General features: G+C 41.2%; 1 protein-coding gene across 4 annotated transcripts in view; it reads left to right on the top strand.

Annotated features, from left to right (window-relative positions):
• The window catches only part of RAD51B (RAD51 paralog B), a 305,547-nt gene that overhangs the window by 118,905 nt on the left and 165,953 nt on the right, over positions 1–20,689 (top strand). The gene's annotated exons all lie outside the window — the stretch shown is intronic.

The raw sequence follows: 20,689 nt of genomic DNA, 5'->3' as shown, positions 1-20,689 counted from the left end.
GCATCAATAAGTTGTTATCCCATACATTCTAGTGCATTTCCCCGTTACTGCAAAAAGCAGCGAGGGAAAGCATGCACACAGTGAGAAAAGGAGGCAGGGTATGCAGAGAGAAGATAAATTATGTTGTAGGGTGCTGAGAGAAAAGGGGACTAACAGAATGGTTTAAAGAAATAAAAAAACTGAAAGAAAAAGACTTTTCTGTGGTAAAAGTAGTGACACAACCCTCACGTGTTAGTAAAAAAAATGTTCTCACTTGAATTCTACATCCCTGAGCTACGGTAACATGTACTAAGTTTAACAAAAGTGCTGAGCACAAAGAACTGAGCATTTGCTTAGTTGTGATCAGTTCTTTAAACAAGCATCTCAAGCATAACGTGTTCCAGCGTGTTAGAAACTTATGTATACTTGAGGGAATAATCACATTTTGACACATGCTGAGTTTTTCTCTTCATTGTTATAGGCACAAAGTCTTCAAATCAATTGCAAGCTTCTTTTGATGATAGCAATAGCCTCTGTGCGTCATTGGAGGTATGCACTAAAAGATTCATAATTTATCAAATGTCCAGTTTTGCTAGAAAGTTTTAAACAAATCATAAATGATTAGACAGCCTTTGTAGCCACAAATCCACTGGAATTAGTTTCATGAGATTAAATGCATTGGAGTGGTAATAAATATCTGGTTTTGGTTATCACTTTGAGTAGTCTAAACTGACAACACTCTGTTTCTACTAATGGATGGGGTATTGGATTTCATTTTGTTGCAGCACTGTACAGCCACCCAGTACCTATAATTTGTTTCCCCCTACAAATCAACTGCTTTAATGTTAGTAGGGATTTATGCTGATGAGTTAGATGGAAGTTGATAGAGAAAAACAGTAATTAACAATTAACAGTAATTGAAGGTCTATACAGTAGATACATTGGATATCTAGGAGGAAGATCACATTTCAAATAAGCCTTACATATGCATACCTAGAAACACCCCATTAAGAATGTAGAGATATGTGACAAGAAGGAATTAAATCCAAATGTTTTTGGAGTTCATGGAGTCACTCTCTAGACAGCTTGGCCTTCAGTGGAGAAGGTGGTGCTCCCACATTATTCAAGGCCATGGTTTCAGCTTTTTTGGACTGAAAAAGATGGAAGCAGGTTGCAACTCTTCTTAGAACATGCTGTAGCCTCAACACTGCCAATTAATGAATTACCCATTGTTCCTTCTACAAGCTTGTCCCTGTATTGAACATGGTCCTGCAACTGCTACTTAAAACAATGTTATGAAAAAGAGAAGTGAAACTTGAGATTTGATTTAATTAGTGTGCATGCTATGAAGGCTGTTAATACTAACTTTTTATAAGCTGCCAAGTAACCTGTTGAAGGACAGGCCACCTGATGGCTCTTCATGACATATATGACAAGGCAAACACATGGTTGGCACATTCCACTGAAATATGATTTTATTTGGAAGTCTTTGTAGTTATATTCATTCTGTATATTGTTATGGTATGAATGCATGTATGCTTGCTATATTCCCCACCCCTACCCATTGCCAGTACACAGGTCAGGACACTTCCTACTTTCTTTCATTGTGGTTACTTTGTGATTTGTTCACATTATCCTCTTGAGTAGTACTATATTGTATGATTGCTGATTTGTGCTGCTTCATTATTGTATTGTTCTGAACATGTTTAAGTAAAAAGTTTAAATAAAAAAGAATGAGAAGAAGAAAAAAGTTCTGCTGGAATAAGAATATGCTGTACAGTACTTAATAGGTCCTTGTTCTGATTCAGCAAGGCAATCCTTATGTCCCGTTTGTACTTGAATCAGCTCCCCACCCCCAAAATTTGATTTGAGGCTTGCAAAGCTCAAACTGGTTTGTGCTTAATAGATAAAAGATGTTTTATCATGGATAAACGCAGTCCCCCAAGTACTCTGGTGATAGCCTTCCAGAAACCATCAGGTGATGATGAGTCATAGCTTTCTGCCTTAGCTGCAGCTGTGTACCAACGCTTCATTAGAGCATTTTAATTTGGTGTTTAAAAGGCATACATGGCAGTCATAAGACCTGAATCAGGAAGAAACGGTTAAAAGCCTTCTAACTCTGAAGTTGCTGAAAAGCATTATTTACCATGTTTCAGACGTAGTGATGGATCCAGTCTGTGAACCTCAGTGATTAGGGGGCACTCAGACTCACCAATAGTAGGTACCTCTTCACCTCTCTTCCAGTTACAAGGCATGGCAACCATCTTTACTTCAATTATGTTTGCATTTAGCTTCCATAAATTTGTCTATATCCAATAGTCTGTCATTGTAGCCAAGCATACAATGAGTAAGCACCAAGAGCACAATACCCAGTTTCAGATAAAATATATAGGGTTAGGTGCCATCAGCATTTTGATGGACAGCTTATCCACGAATCCTGCATCATCTAATTAGTAGAGCTAGATTACACAGTGTATACTACCTCCTCTTGATACCATGCTTGTTTAAAAGCAGAGTTGGGAATTAAATCCATGAATCCTGATGCTAACAATCCAAAATGTATTCCTGGACGTGTCTTACAAGAAAAAGAAATCCAACAGAAAACATTTCACTATTGATATAGTAAAATTGCTTCAGGCACAAGACATGCAGAACGAAAGGGTTCCTATAGAAGATGGAGAATTACATAATCCCACCCAGGGAATTCTTAAGAAAACAGCAGCAAAAGACCATGCACTACACATTCCTAGAGACCCACCAACTGAAACTTCAACCATTTAAAACACAATTCTGGCTTCAGTCTTGCTATAAATAACTTTAATTTTTAAAATTATTGCATCATTTACAGTTCTTCCTTTAAACCCAGCTGACAAAATCCACTCCAGATGTTTGGTAGGCAAGAACAGCAAGCAACAAAGTCAAACAAGAAAGTTGAAAACTTAATGAGCAGTGATGGATTTAAAATAAAAATAGGAGCAATAGAGGAAAATCCTGGCTGAAATTTGAAACCATTTTAAAAGGAGCATAATAATTAATTTATCTTGTTCATAAGACAGCAAATTTATTAGGTTGTTTTTTCTTCAAAGCCACAGGGACTTGGCTGATGAAACCTGAAATTGTTGTTCCATAACCTATGCTTTTATATTAAACAGATGACCTCAGATTTTGGAGCAGCTTTTGACTCCAGGGAAAGTATGCCATTAAGAAAGTGCCAGAAATGTACTTAATTGATACAAGTCTTGAAAACCTCTCTAAAGGGTGTTATTTCCCATATACAGATTTCTGGGAAATGACAGAGCCCCGCTTCATACATTTACTGGAGGCTAGTGCTAAAATAGTGCAATGGAAGAGAAGCCCTGGTCCCTCCCCTCCCTCGTGCAGGTAACGTCCCATGCGAGTAGGTAATGTGCTCTTAAAATAATGGTGTATGTGTAGGCAGTAATCAGAACAGGAGCTTTTTCACAACTGGCCAGTATTGTGGAGGTCTTGGCTCACATGGCAAGTTATATGCTTGGTGGTGGGGAGAGCTCACACCTCTCTTCCACCATTCCTTTCTTCTATGTCTCTCTTCACATCTCTTCCACTTTAGGGGAAAGGCTGTAGCTCAGTGGGAGAGCTTCTGTTTCACTTGTAGAAGGTCCCAGGTTCAGTCCTTGGCCTCTCCAGATAGGGCTGGAAGACACCTCTGAAATCCGGGAAAGCCACTGCCAGTCCATGTAGCTGATACTGAATTAGGCAAATGCTATAAGGCAGCTTCCTATGGTATTTCAGGGCTTGCCCATGCTGATTGTATGAATTGGGCCTAAAGAGCTGTAGAATTTCATCAGAATTCAAGCTGTATGTGAAGGACTTTGACTTTGGTCAAAGTCTGAATCCAATTCAAAAACTACTAATTAGATTACCCAACAAATGTGGTGCATTAGATATGCTCTGTTGTCTCAAACAGCTATCCTGGACAGATGGAAGAGTTTATCTTCTCTTGGCATATAATTAGGATTGAGTCTTTAAAAAAGAAAAGAAAAAAGATCAGGTTACGGATACAAATTATGAGCAAACTATTTAATTTCAGTGAAGCTTATGCACAGTACCAGCTTGTAGCAAGAGACGCAGCTGGTAATATTTCCCTAAGCCACTCTAGAAATTTCAGTGAGCAGGAACTAGGGTGAATGTTTGTGTTTCAGTCTGAATATTCTCTGTACACTTGCCTTTACACACACACACACACACACACACACACACACACACACACACACACCCCAAAACCAGTCCAGCAACATTAATAAACAAAGACCCTTGTCTGATCTTTGAAATTCAGACTTGCAGGAACTTTGCCAATCTCGGGCAAGTTTTACGGAACACAGTAATTTACCCAGACCGCAAAGTAATGGCCATGTATTTTTCTGCATGTTCCTCCCATTGTTAGTTATTACCAGGATCTTTATGTACAAACTGAATAAATTTTCCTTTCCAGTCAGGCTCCTCCTTACTACAGGGACGTTACACTCCTTTGTTTTCCCCCTCCACAGCTCTGAATCACAGAGTCATGTGCCTGGTGCAATAAAATGAAACAGTAAGACTGGGCCAGGTTAGCGGAAGATGACTATTGAAGAGTGATTTCAGAATACAACACAATACACACATCTTACTGAGCATGAATACTTGGGATAATAAAAGAAGAAGAAGAAAGAATTTTAGCTATGCATAGAATTGCAGATGTTTTAAAAACACACCAAGGGTTTTATTATACAAAGCAGAGCCTGGGTGTTTTTAACATATTAAGTTCTGCCCTGTTTTGTAAAAGTAAAACTGTTTTTCCCCTGCTGTGCTTAAACCAGCCAGATCTGCAAGCCTTCCTTGCAAAATTTCCTTTTCTATTGCCAGAACATTTTGCTTACCTATCCATTTGTAATTTTGCTGGGTTCATCTGTTGCTGAAATCTGCAGGAGTACAGCTATGAGGTTTTAGTACAGTATTTAGAGAAAGGAATTCATCCATTCCCTGCTAATTCAGAAATCTGCCTGTCATAACATTATAGTCTGAGGGGAGACTATAAAGAAAGGAGGATTGTAATGTAAGCTTCAGTGCACTTGAGCTATGTAGTATCAGTTAATTGCAAGCTGTGACATGAGCTGGGTGTGAGAGAATGAAGGGTAAGTTCACAGAATATAATGGATGTGTGCAGGAAAGCTCAACATCCCATTTTTGAGACTATTAAAAATATTTTAAGCAACTACCCCTCCCCCAAACCAACCCCTCCCCAAGTTTTGATCTGTAAAGCAGAATGAGCATAACTTCAGACTGCCCTTGGCAACTGCTTAGAGGCTGCAGATAGTGTTAAATCCTGAGAGCCCATCGCACTACTGCTCTGGTCTCCGCATTGTTTCTCTGCTGTTACCTTCTGTGCATAATTTAGAGTGTTAGCTTTGATCTAAAGAGCCCTAAACAGCTTGAGCCCTACCTAAGACAGGGCTTATCCTCATGGTCTTGCAAAGGACTACAGTAAGTTTTCACAAGAAGAGGGGAAGAGGGAAATGACTTGTTGTACTGGTATGTGTCTTCCTTTTATGGATTAGAAATGTGCTTCAAACTGGAGGGGGAGAACACATTTTCCCAGTTCTTCCCTCCTCTTCCTAAGGAGTCTCCATGCATTGACATTGCCACTGTTACTTGCAAAGCAAGAAAGAGAAAAGAAGAACGTTACACCGTCACCTAATTTAGAAAAAAAATAATTCCTGCAGAGCGCTAACAGATCAGGATTCTAGTCCAGCCTCTTCCCTGATCCCCTAGTTTTCTTTATGCAGGGAGAAATAGGTTTCTTTTTACAAGTTGGGGTGTATTCCGAAATCACATCCCCTCCCAGGAGCACAGTGGGGCCCTGCTGCCCTCCTGACACTGGCATCTCAACTGCTTACTGGAATGGAGCAGGGCAGTGTTGATGCTGGGCCTGTGCAGGTGCACTGGCAGAGTCCATTCTGCACTCCCACCAATGTGCCTGCACATTGCTGGCACCCTTTGCCATCGAAATAAATGGCACTGACACTGGCGTCAGTAGGACAGCTGCGTGGCACTGCCCCAATCTACTGGTTGCTCCTGCTTCTAGCACATGATTTTCCTGAAGGTGCAGACCAGCTCTTAAGCTAGAAAAGACTGTCCAAAGTATATGAATCTGGGTGTGACTTTCTTTCCTTTGTGCAGTGTCATTCAGCTTGAATTCCTCCCCTCCAGCTCACGATCAGTTGAACTTTGTCATGTTGCCAGGGAAAAGGCAACTCTTTCTCCATACAGCAGTGATTTTGGGATGCCCTCTTGGAATGTGATGGTACAAGTTCAATGCACACCTCTTTGAATAGTGCCTATGACATCACTGATGACAGAGATGGTCATGTACAGACAGCTTTGCTTCATTTTCAATGATTAAAATCCCCACTAGTTTAAGCTACTGGTAATGGGTCGGCTCACGGTATAGTACAGTAAGGCCTAGCTCCTTCATATAAGGCAATACAGGACTAGTACAATGTGGGTCATATTTACTGGTCCCAGGCACATCATCCTCACCATGTGGACTTGGGCCTGAATAAACATGCGAGTGCATGGAGGTTACAAGTTGAGAGCAAGCATAATTTTTTATCCAGCACAACATGATTACTGATCATCAGCCTTGCATTTTCCTGGTTTTATGGAACTTGTGCCAACATCAGATGCCACTAAAGCAGGTTTGTTGGGAATTGAATTTTTCTGTTTTTCACAGAGAAGTTTATTCAAATACTAGGTTTTGTTAAATGTGTGTGCATATTATTCCAGTGAGTGAGTGTGGTTGTTGTGGTGCATGTGAGTGTATGTAGTTGTGGGGTTGGGAGGCAGGGCTCACATCTGTTTCTCAAGTTTCCAAATGTACTCACTGGCCCCAACAGTTTGGTGAACCACTGAACTAATCAGTGCACCGCATTGTCATATTCTGAAAGTAAGGGATTAGGCATGGCACATAGCATCCACTAGGTGGCTCCCTCTGCATATTTTGGAGTCCTGGCAGAATTCTCACTTCAAAATTTAAATTGCACATGCAGTAATTTCCATCAAAATTGAAAAGAAATATGTGATATGATTATATTAAAAAATCAGAATAAAAATGGTCAGGTGTCTCAGTCTTCAACACTTTTTAAATAACTGTACCTGTTGCAGTTTATATTGGATCAGTTTGGAATTTGGCACATTTGTCACTCCATAGAACACGTATGACAAGTATCAATTTACTTGCTTAACGGGTACCATTTTATAAGCAATACGAGACTTATAATGTCAGAACCCTGTTTTGTTTAATTTTGTTATTCACATTGACTGAAGGGGTGCTTTAGTAATCATTACTAGAGGTGGAAATCTAAGGCTGCCCCTTGTGTTCCTAGCAGGGACAAGATATGAACTGAGGCCATCTGACTCAGCTCCTAAGTATTAAACCAGGGGTCCCCAAACTTTTTCAGCCGGGGGCCGGTCCACCGCCCCTCAGACCCTGTGCTGGGCCGGACTATTTTTTATTTTTGGGGGTGGCACAAGGACGCCTGCCGCGCCCCACCCCACCCCATGTTTCTCTCTGGGTGCGCAGCAGAGATAGAGAGTCCGGAGGGACAGAGACTCCATTTTCCATTTTCCAGAGTTGTTGAGAGGCGGCTCAGCCCCCCACGGGTGCACCTCTCCCTCGGGTGTGGGGTCATGGAGGGAAGACTGGGGGTGTGGGTTCAAGGAGGGAGATGCTGCCTTCATGGAGGGAAGACTGGGGGTGTGGGTTCAAGGAGGGAGATGCTGCCTTCACGGAGGGAAGACTGGGGGTGTGGGTTCAAGGAGGGAGATGCTGCCACATTCATTCAAGGCAGTCCAAAGTGACACCATTAATTCTTTATAATACAGTATTGCTCTAAAAACAGATGGCAAAAAAACTATAACTGTACAGTACTGGTCTTTGGCGTCTGGAGAGGGGAAGGGGGAACTTTGTATCTGAAAGTTTAAAACTGAATTTGATCATCATAAAAAACATTGGAAGAGACAAATGGCTTTAGCCACGTTTCATGGGGAGCCCTACCTGATTCCCGTTGAACTTACTGCAAAGCAAGTGAGCTCTTAGCCTGACACTGAGAGAGGGGGGAGACCCAGCTGCCTTAAGAGATGAATGAGGTAAACACCAGGATGAACACACACACACACAGCGGGAGATTGATATTTTGGGGTCCTAGGGCAGATTAGGCAGGTCTCCTTTGTTGCTGCCCAGGGCTGTGGAGCCAGGAGGAGAAAAGTCAGCGGAGCTCTGGGCTCTGGGGCTGAGGAGCCGAGGCAGCTGAAGCAGCCCAGCGGAAGAAGCTGAGCGGAGGCAGGCGGGGCGAGCCAGGAGCTCCGTTCAGAGTCCCTTAAAGGCGCAGCGCCGCTTTTTCCCACCGCCTTCCTGGGCACCCCCTGGGCTCCTCTGCCTGCTCTTGCAAGCCCGAAAAGGCTCCTGTCCCGCTGCTGGCTCTCACAAGTGCAGGCACAGGAGCCGCAGTTGGGGGAGGCAGCAAAGGGGCGGGGAGGAACGAGCAGCCCGGCTCCTGCCCAGCTTCGCTGCTTTAAAGCGAGCTGTGGAGGAGGGAAGGTTTCTCCTCCGGGCTGAGAGGCTGCGCTGCGTCTCTCTTCTTCTTCGAGGACTCAGCGCCGCGCCTCCTCCTTTCCCCAGCCCTGGGTTCCGCTCAGTCAAGCTTCGCCACCAGCGCACGCACCGCAGGACCAGCAAGAGCTGTGCATGCGCTGGTGGGTGAAGCTCGACTGAGCGGAACCCAGCGCAGGGGAAAGGAGAAGGAGGTGCGGCGCTGAGTCCTCGGAGGAGGAGAGAGACGTGATGCCACTAGCCTAGATGGGCCTGCGTGGAGGAGCAGCCTGAGGAGGAGCGGCCACAGGCGGCGCCCAGGAGGAGCCTGTGCCATGCTTCCCTTCCGTGGTGCTGCTGCTGCTGCGCTCAGGACAGGCGCAGGCTCCTGGCGGCGAGGAAGAGGTGACGCAGGGGGGTAAAATGGCTCTCACTGGGAATTTTTTTTTTTAAGTGCATAATGGCCATGCCGATCCCCAGACCTTTCGCGGGCCGGATTGGGAGGCCAATTGGGCCGCATCCGGCCCCCGGGCCGTAGTTTGGGAACCGCTGTATTAAACACAATGTGGTACCAGTTCTGTATGACTACAATGCAGTTGGATTTTGCTTTGAACAGGTGATCTGGATCGACTGTGCAGCTAGTTAACCTTGGGTTAATTTTTTTCTGATTCTGTAAGGTTGTGGAAACTAAATACGTTTAACCAGGTTTAACCAGGGCTTTTTTCAGCCAGAACTGAGTTCTGGTACCTCTTTGGTGCATTCTGGCACCTCTGTACATTGCACTGCAGGTGGCTATGGGCAGCACAGCAATTGGTACTGTGCAGCAGCGGTGGGTGGGGCGAGAGGGTGAAGAAGAGAAGCTTCCCTAAGGAAAAGCTCAACAGCTTTCGCTGGGTTGACCTGCTAAAAAAAGGTCAACAAGTTCCAGCACCTCTTTTCTCTAGCAAAAAAGCCCTGGATTTAACCAAAATTGACATACCACTTGATTGTAATAAAACCTCTGAGGTGTTTACAAGAAATATTAAAATTATCATTAAAAACAATTAAAATTAACAGTGAAGAAATCAAAACATGCAAGTATTTATGTATCTAGATAGGCTTGCCCACAAGAAACATTTTAAGTAGGTACTTAAAGTTTGTTTCAGCTACTATTACTACCACAATATATTTGTTGATTTGCTTTATATAGCTCTAAAGAGCTCTTTTCAAAAGTGAAAGCTTTATTTTAACAGTGCAAGCCTATGCACACTTAATAATTAGATAATTAACTGGGGCTTATTTGTAATAAGTGTGTTTAGGATTGTAGCTTGAAGCACACACACAATTTCTTCTTACAGTAGTTACTAGTTCCTGACTACCATTTGATTTCCATTGTTAAAAAGGCTTTCTCCATGGAGAATGGCCCAGCAGATGGTAGGATATGCTGTCACCTAGCATCTAAAGAGAGGCAAAACAAACTGGAGAAGTAATCTTTTGACTAGGGTCTGGATAACTGCTCTACCTGCGCCCAAAGGCTTAAGCATGCTCAGTGGCATTTCGCTGTTTATGCATTGTGAATTTGTGTCCTCCTATGTATTTCACTCTGAAATGGCTTCTACAGTCTGCTAATGAATTTCCAACATTAGTTCAAAGTACATAAGTTGAAGTAGAACCTGAGAGTGGAACACTCTTGCTGTCAATCTGTTCTCTTCCTGCCCTTTCTGGTGGCTCAAGTTTTGTGCTGCTGGAGAAGGAGCTAGTGGAGTTATTTTGTGGCAGAAGGAAGGGATACAAGTGACCCCCTTTTTGGGATGAAGCACTCTTTGGCACCTCAAAGACTAACTAGCTCAGTGTGGCATGAGCTTTTGTGGGCAAGAGTCCAAATTCTTTCAAATCAGGTTGCAAATCTCTGGGAGACCTTCCCAGCTCATCCTGCCGCTTTGATATTCCCCCTGCCAATTGCATCCTCTGGGATCTTGCTGTCTCTGAATGGAGAGCCCAATAATTGTCCAACAGTGGCTCTCGTGTTTATCTCTTTGTAACTGGCATCTCATTTGGATTTAGTTTCCTGTCATCTGTCAAAACTATCTAGGGCAACTTAGATTCTTTCAGAAATAACTGCCTCTGCAAAGAACAGCTCACAGTGAAGTAGTCATTTCAGCTTCCTTTAGGCTGGGTGCCAGTTTTTATAGAATAATGGATCTTTCTTCCTCTTGAGTTGCTCCTCTCTTTGCTCCTCTCTATCATTTTTCTTATGTAGATAAGGGAAAGTGGGGATATTTTTCATTGTGCTCAATAAGCATCTGTGATTATTCATGGTGCGGAAGTGGTTTCCAGCATTCCATCAGCCATCACAGTCATGAAATGTTCACCATTTTCTTTATGTGACAGTCCAGAGTATCATTTCCAGTAAAACTTTCTTTTAAAAAAATAAAAATATGAGTTTGCTGGTATGATCTAGCTGTTGTTATTTAACACAGGATACAAGTTTTTATAGAAGAATCAAGTAAAACTTACATAGGTAAGGGCCAATTTAATCAGTGAGGGCAAATTTTGATTTGCTGAATTAAGAGTACCTGTGCTTATTTCTTGAGTAAGCATTTTATTCCAATGTGGCCGCTTGGTGGAGAATGAAAAAATAATGATGGCCTTCCCTGAATCGAAGTTTTTAAAAATAACAATATAAAAATTATTCATAGAGGTATTTATTATCCCCCCCCTTTAACACATGTTCCTATATGAGCTTTCACTTCAAGCCTTACTGTTGCCATAGGAGACAGTTTTCTTTGGGACCTTGGTAGTAGACAAAATGGTTATCGCACACACCTGTCTGCCACAGTCCCAAGGCTGGCAATCAACAATTAATTAATTGTAATTAATTAATTACAACTCTTCAGGTGAGTTGTTTATTTTCACACCTTTCTTGCACAAATGAATATACAAGAGCTATCTTATATATTCTCAAAAAGCACATAGGTTGAAGTTTTGTAAAAATGCAAAACAAACATCATGTAAGTTTGTTAATATGTGAGTACATTTAATTAATTGGCTAAAAGGCAGGTGATTTTTGAACTAAAATATTTGTAAACATTGGAGAGGCATTGCTAAGCTAAATGTGTTAATTTTGGTGGCATTTGTTTTATGGAAGTGAGTTGTGCTGTCCCAAGCCCCCATTCCCAACATGTTCACACTTCTGTCTCAGGGACGTCTACACTGGCTTGGTCATGTACACAGATGACAGGATCCCCAAAGATGTGCTGTACGGGGAGCTGGCTTCAGACACTAGGTCTGTTGGCAGACCAACCATTACAAAGATATCTGCAAACATGACATGAAGGCTGGAAACAACCCCGCTGTAAGGGAATCCCTGGAGATAGACCGTCATTTTGTGTATCCACAGCAGTGACCACAGGAGGAATGATCCCTGGGATCAGATAGTTTTAGCAGAGGGCTCTGGGCAACTGAGGGAGGAGGTAACTCAGGAGGAGACAGTGCCCAATGGGAAGCCTCAACAGTAGGGTGTGGTATTGTTGCTTAGAACCTGCCCCCACAGGAAGCAGACCCATAGCAGAGGAGATGGTATTTGCAATCCCAGCATTCCCACAAAGCAAGGCTCATGAGTGAGTACCACATGTTGTCTTTAAAAGCTTGGTGGGTGTGGTGTGGAAACTGTTGGGACATCTTCACTGCTTTCATCCATTTCCGAACATGCCTGATTCCTGTACTCCTGATCTGTTACTCTTGAACGCCTGTGTCTCCTGCCAAGCCTGTAGTGTTACCTTCTGAAGATAAATCTCTCTGTCTTATACATAAAAGCCTGTGTGTGTGTGTGTGTGTGTTTTGAGTGTGAAAAAGGACGGCCATACTATTTTTGTGTTTGAATGGCAGAGTTAGCTGCTATTAGGATTTTTAATGAACCAATGACTGAACAAGTAGGAAACAAGTATGGGTCTTTAAAGGCATGCACACATCTGGATTTGCATTAGTGCCAATAGAGCCTGAAGCTTTTGGTTTCTGGGGGGTTAAAATACATATTTGAGGATTTACATAAAATTCATGTTGCCTTGTTTTTTCTTCTTTAATGTGATCTGTGGCATATATTTTGCCACATTTCAGGGTAACTGGTTTTAAGTAGTAGTCCTAAGATGTAAAATATGGAGGCTGGGCCTTTGAATTAGGTGTGGATTCACTTTTCCTTCATCATGTCAAGAGCGTGAATGTGCGCTGCCTCTGCTACGACTAGACTAGACAGCAGTAACCAAATCAGCCCACGAGAGCAATTTGTGCTTAATTCCAAAGCACAGTTGTAGGGTGTGGATATGAGTTTGAGGCTGTTGGTGAATGACCTGTTAGACGGGCAGCTTCTGTAGCTCGTCCATTGCATGTATGGGGGAAAGTAAGAAACAGAGCTGATTCTGCCCTGGTTCAAAAGCACCTTCCATGTGTTCTTCAGACTTCCAAGTACATGTTGTGAGTTAGAAAGAAATCAGTCACTTTGAAATTTTATCTTACACTCTGCATTTGCCATATCCTAATTCCGACTGCAGCTTTTAGAATCCACCACATGTTTACACTGGAAATTTCTCCATACATATATAGAGTTTGTTCTCTTATGAAATCATTTCTCAGGGGAAGGATAATTTAAAGACATTTCCGTTTGTTATGTCTGAGCAGAACTAGACTATTAGGGCTTGTTAATGCTGGATAAACTCAAGCCCTAGAACTGCCTTCCACTGTGGATTATCGAATCTGCTGCAAACTGCATTCTGACATGACCAGTATGATGATACCCAGGAAGCATTGCAATGTAGATATTATGGTTTCTGCCCCTCCTCCCTTCTTTGAAATTGAGGGTTGCTAGATGGAATGATGCAGTGCTGAATTTTCAATTGCCTCGTGAATGTGAACTAAGAAGTGCTACACATACTACCTTTTTCTTGTAAGTGTGTGTGTGTGTGTGCGTGTGTGTGTGTGTGTGTGTGTGGCACTTGCCAGTAGGCTCCCAATACCTACACAGAAAATAAGACAGTTTTTATGCTCGTTTATATCGCTGTAGAGCCCCCCACAGTTTAGGTGGCCCTAAATTGCACTTGAAATGTGCACATTATTGTAGTTTATTGTATCTGTTTAGGAGGAAACCCTGTGTACCATTGTTAAATGCGTTTTAGAATGTAGATGGAACTGAAGAAACTTTTACACAAAAGTAGCTGTTCTATTAAACATAAAATACATTCTAATCACATTTTGTTCACTTTAAAAGAAACTTTTCAACTGAAGGTCCTGCAGTTCCAGTCTGCTACATTTTCCAGAACCCGTCTGTAATCTTGGATTTACTTTATATGACTTTTGGGAGCAGATTTATAATAGCTCATTGATAAAATGACAAATGTTTTCTTCCCTGCTCTAGATATCACTTAAGCAATAAACATGTCTCACATTGTTTTTCCAAAGTCCGGGTTATCCTTCAGTATGAATATAGGATAGAGAACCATTAATTTGGCATTTCATAGACATAGCTATAAGCCAGGCAGAGACTGTAGTCCTACTTATATATTTCTCAACTTCAGCAGACAGATTTGGGTAAGGTAGGAATGCAGGATCAGTCAGGCTTAAACTGTCTCTTTTAAAATCAATTTGTGCTGACCTCAGCAACAGAGCTCATATTATGTACCAAATTGCTATTACAGTAAGCTGCTTCAAATACCTTCCTTAGTCCCTGTAACAGACTGTCACTCTGTTGAACTTGGACAATTCACTGAGGGATGTATTAGGTTCTGAATAAAATAAAATGCCTTTGCCTTTTCTGATTTCATTTCTTTTCTTTCCACTGCAGCTTAAGTATAGATACATTTTTATTGCTTTTCATCCCAACATTCATAAAACAGTGTAGCAAATTACTTTCCCAACTCCACATTTTTTAAAATTCAGTCAATAAACCCTAACATGTTGTTTTTAAAAATTAACAGGAGGTATACATTGGCAAATATGCCTTGCAGAGAATTTAAAGTTTCCCTTTGCATATTCTTTTTTTGTTGTGAGGAAGCTATAACTAAGTCAAATTAACACTTTGTCTGAGCTTTGCCAGAAGATACTGGATACCAATGGAAGCTTTTATCTCTCAATACAAATAGGGACCTTAGGGAGGGGCTATCAAAAACTGGGGAAAGCTGAGGAAAAGGTTAAACTCTGGCTGCCATTTGTTTTTAAAGATAATCATGTTAAATGCAATAACATAATGTGTAGTTTGGCCCTCTAAGTGCAATGAGGGGGAGTAGATTGCTATCTAAACTCTTTCATTTTACAAGTAGATGGAAAAGAATGAGCTTAGCACCACCCACCCCACCCACCTACAGCCTGCTCAGAGACAGCAGTTTTTAAGAGACTTAAAGGTGATATTGTAGATGAATTGTTTTGTTGTCTTTTCCCATTGTTGTCTCTGGTTAAAAAGGTTTTGTTAATTTTTTGTTAATTGCAAAAACCATAGGTGGATTACATGTGCTGGGAGATGTACCAGGCAGCATGATCCTCCCAGTTTCTCTTGTAGCTCCCAAAGTATTTATTCTTTACCATCACCACCACCATAGAGTAGGCTTGAAAAAATAGTTCTTGCTTGCGTTGAGTCAGATGCATGTGGGTTGTGTTCATGTATCCCACACTGCTCCAGCACTGGTAAAAAGCAAGGAAGCAAATGGGTTCTGTTCAATGGGAGAGGATACTTGAGAATGATTGTGTCGTTCGCAGCAGGGAGCCACATGTTTACCTGCCCCACACTTGACATCATATATGACATCAGGTGGGCGTTGCTTGCGGAAAACAATCTACGGAGCCAAATGACTTCTGCCACTGGGCCTAAATAGGTCTGTGGGCCAGAGGTTCCCCTCTCTTGTTTTAGGGGCAAGCTGAAAAGGAATGAGGCAAGCTACCGGTAATTTTATTTATGTATTTGCGCATTTGTTCTTTCTAAGTTACCTATAATATTGCTCTTAATGATGTACCCTAGAACCTTGTGTGACACGCACTCACTCTCCAAAGAAGAAAATACCCAGCTACAGTACTTTTCTAGTGTCTGAATTTCAGGCATTTTACTCCTTTCCTGTTTAGTTTGTGGGCTGGCAGTTTCTTTTTTAGGTTGTGTATAATTACTGTTTGTCCCATTTCAGAGGTTATTTTTCTCTCTCCATTCACTTGAATCACTAGGGAATTGCTTCAGCTTTATTTTCTAAAAATATTATACTGTAGTTTGATATGCAGGGATTATCATGTGCTGGTTAAAATGAAATTCCTCATTTGGGAAGGATGCCATGTAGAAAACTGGTCTGATCTAGGCTCTGGTTTATCGCCATTGATTTGGAAGTCTCCGAACTATTTCTATATGATGATAATGGGTATTTATCCCCTCTTTCCTCCACTCCCTTGAGAAATGAACTGATTTCCTTCCATCCCCTTATTTTTTCTGACTGCTTTACTCAGTTCAACAACTGGTGAGAGTCAATGAACCAGTCTCAATTACATAGATGCACATAATCGGTTAATTGATAAATAGCTAGAAATCAAGCAGCTATTCAAAGCTCAATCAATACAGTTTTATTTTACAATAATCTGCTACAGGCAAATCCCCATTTGCATGGGGGTTGCTTTCCGTCTCAGTGTGCACATCAGCAGTCGCGCATAAGCCCATTCTGCCCCCTTCCAAGGTCGAAAGTGGCACAAGTGCATGCCTTGGTGGCACGCAAAACGGTCATCTCTTGTAAATGATAATTTACCCAATCAAGCAAGTATCAATTCAGTTAAACCTTCACAACATGTGGACCATCTCAAGCCTTTGTAGACTATAGTATATTTTGAATTCCCACCCCCACCCCCATAAATCTGACTTTTGGTTATGATAGTCTGTTTCAAGTCACTTGCACCTCAACTTGGGCCCTGACCCTACCTAGGCTTGGTGCTGGGTTTACTGAAGTGCCAGTGAAAGCTCTGCTTCCCAATTCCCTGGGCATTCTACCTACTTCATCAAATGCCCCATTGCCTCTCTAACCTCCCTTAGTAACTTTTGCCCATCTCTTAAGTTCTTCAAAGATCTCCCTTTGCCTGTGGTTTCCTGATGAAGTCCTCTCAAGAGGCTGCTGAACTCCTTGGGTCCTGTGCTGCTGCTACGTAGCAATAAGCAGGAAGCAGCTCAACTCTTCACAGCTTGTGTGGCCCAGAGGAGCCTCTCTATCCAGTAAGGTAAATAGTAGTTACTGTATGACCCCAGGAGAATCTTTCCCTTCTCTTGTAACCCAGGCATCTTTATACTTTGCAACTACAGTACTACCACTATCTGCAACTCCAGTTTATTGACGTGTTACCATCTGTGTTAAAATGCTTAGAATCCCCAAATATGGGATTTGCAACCACATGATTTTAATTTTTCTCTCTTAAAAAAGAAAGATTTGGAGCTAGAATTGGTTTCAGGTTTTAACACATACAGCCTCTGTAGGATGTTTATTACACTTCTACTCATGATCAGCGAAAACAGTGGTGAAGGAGTAAAAAGTTCCAGTGAGAGAGGAAAATGTGCCCAGAAGGTTTTAAGAGTTGTATACCTTTCACTTTAGAACCCTGAGAGCCTCAGTGCCCGGCTTCCTCAAGAGCACTCTTCATCAATTCACACACATTCAGTTCAGCGGTTGAATAGTTTCTCAGAACCCTGAGAGCCACAGCACACAACTTCCTCAAGGAACAAACACCGCCAGCTAACCTTATGAAGAATGCTTCTTGAGGAAGCTGGATATTGTGGCTCTCTAAAGCTTTTAAACCACAGAATGTGCTCTTTCTGTGGAGAGGTTTGTTTTGCCAGCACTGGGAAGTGGCAGGATGGTCTTCAGAATGTATCAAGTGTGTAATATGGATTACTGAAGTTTTGTGAAGAATTTGCCTCATGAATGAAATCTTTTGTATTAGCTTAAGTGACAGGCTCCCCATCAGTCACTTCATTTTTCCAAGGCCACATCCTGAATCTCCTGTGGACTTTTGGGTGTTTTATTTCTGTATTTCAGATGTCTTCAGTGCTCGAGCCCCTGTTTATTGTGAACTAATGTTTTGGACTATTCAGTGTAATTCTACCAAAATGTGTATTTTGATCCTCCTTTATGTATATAATATAAATATGAGCCATTATTAGCAACCATAATTTAAAGTGCAGTAAATAGTCTCTTTTTTTCTTAACATGCTGTAGAAGCAAATATAGATACCTGTAGATATTCAACCAGTTGTTTCCTGTGAATAGTGCTGATCATGTCTTCCCTGTCCCATTGTAGAAAGGTGTCTCACTTCTTACCCACTGGATAGATTTTATTTGAGTACATATTGATATAGAAAAGCAGGGAATGAATGAACAAACAAAATTTCCTAGATTAACTCCAGTATTTGCTATGACATTCTTTAAAAAACATGGTTCATGATGCAGTCAAAGTTAAACTCTTTTAAATACTAGCGGTACTATCAGCTGGAGAAATGCTTCATTCTTCCATAGGACATGCACATGCTTTATTCATGAGTAAAAGTGATAGGGCTTAAAAGTGCTTAATTATAGTAGTGTTAATTTATAGTGTTAATTTGTTCCTTTCATTTCTCATGTATTATACTCACATTCTGTGCAAGCCTGTACTGAATTATTCTGTAGCAATCAAGTTTTTGGAAGGGTCATATATTCATCCTCCATTCAGAAATAGGCAAACATTTGCACTATTGCATATTGATAGGAAAGTGCCTTCTTTAAATGAAAGGCATGTTTATCATTAAGATTTTATTCCTAGCTTTATCTCTTAATTATGTGGTACGTAGATAATTGAAAGCTGGGATGGGGCGATGTGTTTTCCTACCACTGAAATGTGAGCTGGGCAGGTTTAGAGAGCAGTTCAGTTGAAATGTCAGAATACTGTGCCATATATTCTCAGAAACCGTCAGTGGAATCTTGTTGCTGTCTAGGCTATATTTTGACATTTTATGGCATAAACAACATGTTTTGCTGTGCCCAGAGACCGCACAGTAGGGCTACCATTGGAAGACAGTACAGCATAGATTGCTCTTCCTGCAACCCCCCTTGCCCCTTCTCCTTTTCTTTTGGAGTTATACACGGCACTGTGGCTCGGAGGTCATTTGTTTCCCACAGCTTTACTAGACACTGTGGTGGGCAGGGGAATAATCTTTCACAAGAGGCTTGTTCATCTAAAATAAGTCTCTTTACTAGTGCTGGGAGAGCTGAGCACTGTGTGTGTATTCTTTTGCGTGTCATTCATTATGAAGGCCTCTGCAGTTTCTTGTGAACTTATTTTATGGCTGATTTTGGCATGATTCTCTTTACACTAGATTCATGTGTCTACCTGACCAAATTAATGAGACATTCTTTTTTCTTCAATGCACTTATGAAAAAGCACATTTGGTTGAAATCAAAAGGGAAAAAAAATGTGTTTCTTAAAATTCATCGTAACTGTTCTCTACCAAGTACACTGTCCTCCTTACAAGCATTTGAGAGCCAGGCATGTCAGAAGAAAGAAACTTTCTGAATATCTGATCTAACACATTTCTATGTCTGGCAATTTAAACCCTCATGTAATTCATTTTACCTATTTGCTGTAGGAAGCACTGATGTTCGTAAGCAATTTAAAACCACTTTGAGGTTCTATTATATATATATATATATATATATATATATATATATATATATATATATATATATATACATGCAATATAAGCAATATATATATGTTTGAGTCAATAAATAAGATTCATCATTAAATTCAGAAAAAATAATAATACATATTTTTAATAGGAGAAATTTTGGGAGGGTCTTGGTGGGGGTCACAAAAACCATTTGGCATTACTGCATGGTACCTAAAGAAGCAGCAATTTAAACAAAAACAAAAAAAACCCCAAGGTTTAAAAAACCCACAAAGTTTTTAAAGGCAGCGGCGGCGCGGGGGTGTAGCTTGGGGACCACACACACAAAGTGAAACTTTTGGCATCATGATATTAGACCCACTGGAGCAGTCAATCCTAAAATAACCCTCAAACTTTAAAAGAAATAAAGAAATAAAAAGAAATTAATGACAAATCTTGCGGGGTCATGGGGGCACATCAACATCTTGGGGTGCTGAATAAAAATATTTTAAAAATAGTTGATAATAGTTGATGGTAAAGTCTTTTGGAAGGCAATTATAGGAGCTGTGGTTCTCGTCACTTTCACTCAATGACTGCACTCAATTTGATGTGGGCTTCCTGACATAGACCAAGTTACAAAGTAATCCATATTGAGCAGAGCATACACTTGGGCTTTTCAATTCCCAATTTTCAGGAGAAGATGGTCCCCAAAGTTCCCCAAGGTTAAAGACCTGGTAGAACGCAGCATACATCCCCTGAGGGCTTATGAAGAAGGTGAGCAGATTTGGACTTGACTATTTAATTATTGTGACTATCATATACAGTAGATCCGAAAGTGTAATTATTGTTTCTCCCTTTTTACTCAGTTGGCTTATTCCTCTTATTTTCAGTTCTTCTTCTTATCCCTCTTCTACTTTGCCATATGAGTGGGCTGTTATTCTATAACTTCCCTCCTTCAGTTCCTCCTTCCTCTTTCATTTTACCTTCTCCTGGGTAGCCTATACTGGATGGAACTTTGCTGCCAGCTATTGCATGTACACAATCTTGAGTAGTTGTTTGTCTATCTGAAAGCTGGACAGACCTTCCTCTATTGCTCTTGCTCTTTGCACTGCTGACGGAAGCTTCTGCAGAGAGTATCATATCGTAATAATCAAAACATAGATGGAATTATAAAACACTCTCAGCATTGGTAAAGTTTTAGAGCTAGTAATTGAACAGTGGCTTGCTGTCTCAGTTTTTGGTTAAAATGATGGGATGGTCCTTATGTTGGTAACATATAAATTAAACCCCCATTGCCAGTAGACGATAATGGCCTTTTCCATGACCTTCTTCAAATGAAACAAAAAGCTGTTGGTAGGGCAAAATTTCATAGATGTGGATTTGTTTGAAGAAAAAGTCAGCCCTCTGAATTGGGGTAATTGGATAGCTGTTCTGACTGCCTTGAGGCTTCTACCAAATATATAATTGCATTAGTAACTTCATTGT

This window comes from Zootoca vivipara, chromosome 1 (genome assembly GCF_963506605.1).
Source record: "Zootoca vivipara chromosome 1, rZooViv1.1, whole genome shotgun sequence".
NCBI classification, from domain to species: Eukaryota; Metazoa; Chordata; class Lepidosauria; order Squamata; family Lacertidae; genus Zootoca; species Zootoca vivipara.
This window is presented reverse-complemented; position numbering and strand designations above follow the sequence as displayed.